The sequence below is a fragment of the Hordeum vulgare genome, chromosome 6H (assembly GCF_904849725.1).
Source record: "Hordeum vulgare subsp. vulgare chromosome 6H, MorexV3_pseudomolecules_assembly, whole genome shotgun sequence".
In the NCBI taxonomy this organism is placed as follows: domain Eukaryota; kingdom Viridiplantae; phylum Streptophyta; class Magnoliopsida; order Poales; family Poaceae; genus Hordeum; species Hordeum vulgare.
Genome location: NC_058523.1, coordinates 419,829,753 through 419,832,752, shown reverse-complemented (window position 1 = coordinate 419,832,752; position 3,000 = coordinate 419,829,753). Strand labels below are relative to the sequence as shown.

The window sequence follows — 3,000 nt, the reverse complement described above, 5'->3', positions numbered from 1 at the left end:
CCTTCAGAATCGCCGTGTGGCATGGAAAACGATCAGCTTAAAACAGCAGCACGTACTAGGCGAACACGAAAAGGAAGGCAAGCTATGTAGTAATTCTACTCCAAGTCACATGATTCTTGCTCGATGGATGGTGCAACTAATGCAACTGCTGGCCGGGGGCGACTACCTGATGCTAGTAGTGGTGGTGATGGTGTACGCGACGCTGCAGCCGTACAGGATCAGGTACTGCAGCGAGCTGCAAGCCCGGGTCTGCTTCTTGCGTGAGTAGGTTGCCAAAGTGATGCACCCAAATCAAATCACAAATTCACCAGCAGCGCGGGCGCACAGCTCCCCTTGATGGCCGGCGATGAGGCCCCGACGACGGAGGCGGCGTGCCAGGACCTGGTCGAGATCCTGGACGAGGGATCGGGCCGGCTGGACATGGGCCGGTACATGGACCACGTCCGCGACCTGTCGGAGGACGCCATCGCCACCTTTGAGGGCACCACGCGGGACCACCTCGATGGGAGACGCGTGGTGGAGCTCCGCTAGGAGGCGTACGCGTCCATGGCGCAGCGCCAGCTCGAGGCCTTCCTCCGCGAGACCCGCGCTGCCCACGCGCTGTGCCGGCTGGCCGTGGCGCACCGCCTCGGGACAGTCCCCGCCGGCGAGGCTAGCGTGTTCGTGGCGGCCGCCGGATCTGGATTTGGATCAGAGAGGAGATGGTTGGGGCTGGCGGCTCTAGTGTGTGGGGGAGAGGGACGAGAGGATAGGGCTACATGGGTAAGACTGAGAGGGGGTGGGATTGATGGCTGTCGTTGGATCTCGGAGCATCCAACGGTGTTTGCTGCATGATCTGTGGGAAGGGTAGTTCTGCGTTTTGATTGGTCTGAGATATGTAACACTAAAAATAATTTTGAAGTGTTAAAAATATGTGTGTTTGTGAAGCAACTATCAAGAGTGTATTGTAACATGATGTCACTAAAATTTCCACTCAAGGTATATCATATTTCATGGATTATCACCGCATAAGATGAGGTGGAATAGAATGGACCCACGAGTGACATGTCAACATAGTTAGAACATGTTACGATATTTTTATAATCGTCGTAAAAGTTATGACGATCTCATCTTATGCGGTTACGATGTTTTTGACTCACATCGTCGTAATTTATATGTAGATTTGATCCCCTCAAACGGTTTACGACAATCTCGGATGAAATCATCATAGATTTATGACGAATTCATCAACGACGTCTTAAAAAACATCATGTATGAGCATATTTCTTGTAGTGCAAGTAGTGGACATAGCAAGACTAGCATCCCCAAGCTTAGGGTTTTGTATAATTTTAGCATGATTGTCACTAATAGAATATATAGTGAAACCATTGCACTCATTCTTTTCATCCAAGGAGCCCTCATGAATCACTTCATGAATTACTTCATCCCGATTTTCAGATTCACGCATCTCAAGCAAAACTCCATAGAGAAATTCAAGTGCACTCAACTCACTAGCAATTCATTCCACATAAGTGGGTCTCTTAAAGAGATTAGCTAGTGGATGAGGATCCATATCACTAGATTTTCAGCAAGCGAAGATGCAAGCATAATGAAGGCACATGGCACACAAGCGAATAGAAAGCAAGCGAGAGAAAAGGGTGAGCGAAAAAGGCAAAAAGCAAAAGAAAACGGCAAAGGAGAAAGGCAAATGAAAACGGCAAATGTGAAGTGGGGGAGAGGAAAACGAGAGGCAACTTTCAAAAAAGTAAATGCAGGAGATGAGTTTGTGAGACCTACTTGGATAGATCTCTCCTTCCCCGGCAACGGCGCCCGAAATACTTCTGCTACTGCAACAAAAGACCTTCCAACGGCGCCAGAAATAGGTGTTTTGACGGCACCAAGAATCCTTCTGCTACGGCTACGCCTTAAGGGACTTCCTAGGAAAATATGCAAAGGATTTCCCCCGTGGCCTTGGAGCCTTGCGTTGGTGTTCCCTCGAAGCGGAAAGGGTGATGTGGCGCAGCGGTGATAAATATTGTCCTTAGTTTGAGAACCAAGGTACCGATCCAGTGAAGGAGTATCACAAGAGCTTGCACAAACACAAAAAGCTTGCTCCCAATGCTATGAAGGGGTTGTCAATCCCTTATAGATTGTTCGCCAAGTGAGAACTGAAAGCAACAAAGTAACAAAGCAAAGTAAAAGCCAAAGTGGAAACGATAGATGTGAATAGACCCGGGGGCCGTGGTGTTTACTAGTGGCTTCTCTCATGAAAGCAAGTAAACGGTGGGTGAACAAATTACTGTCGAGCAATTGATAGAACCGCGCAAAGTCGTGACGTCATCTATGGCAATGATTATATCTATAGGCATCACGTCCAAAACAAGTAGACCGATACTTTCTGCATCTACTACTATTACTCGACACGTCGACCGCTATCCAGCATGCATCTAGTGTATTAAGTCCAAAAGAACAGAGTAACTCCTTAAGTAAGATGACATGATGTAGATGGACAATCTCATATCTACGGCAGATCCCATCGTGTTACCCTTGATGGCAATTACACGATGTGTGCCTTGCTGCCCCTACTGTCACTGGGAAAGGTCACCACACGGTAAGAACCGAAAACCAAGCACTTCTCCCATTGCAAGAATCATAGATCTAGTTGGCCAAACAAAACCCAAGACTCGGAGAGACTTATAAGGATATCAAATCATGCATAAAAGAAATCAACAAAGACTCAAATATATATCATAGATAATCTGATCACAAATCCACAATTCATCGGATCTCGACAATTACACCGCGAAAGAGGATTACATCGAATAGATCTCCATGAAGATCATGGAAAACTTTGTATTGAAGATCCAAGAGAGAGAAGAAGCCATTTAGCTACTAACTACAGACCCGTAGGTCTGAAGTGAACTACTCACGAGTCATTGGAGGGGTGATGATGTTGATGTAGAAGCCCTCCAACTCCAAAGTCCCCTCCGGCAGGGCACCGAGAAGGGTCTCCAGATGAGA

General features: G+C 47.4%; 1 pseudogene; it reads left to right on the top strand.

Moving 5' to 3' along the window:
- Positions 1-310: 310 nt before the first annotated feature.
- Positions 311-834, top strand: LOC123405549 (annotated as a pseudogene).
- Positions 835-3,000: the final 2,166 nt, after the last annotated feature.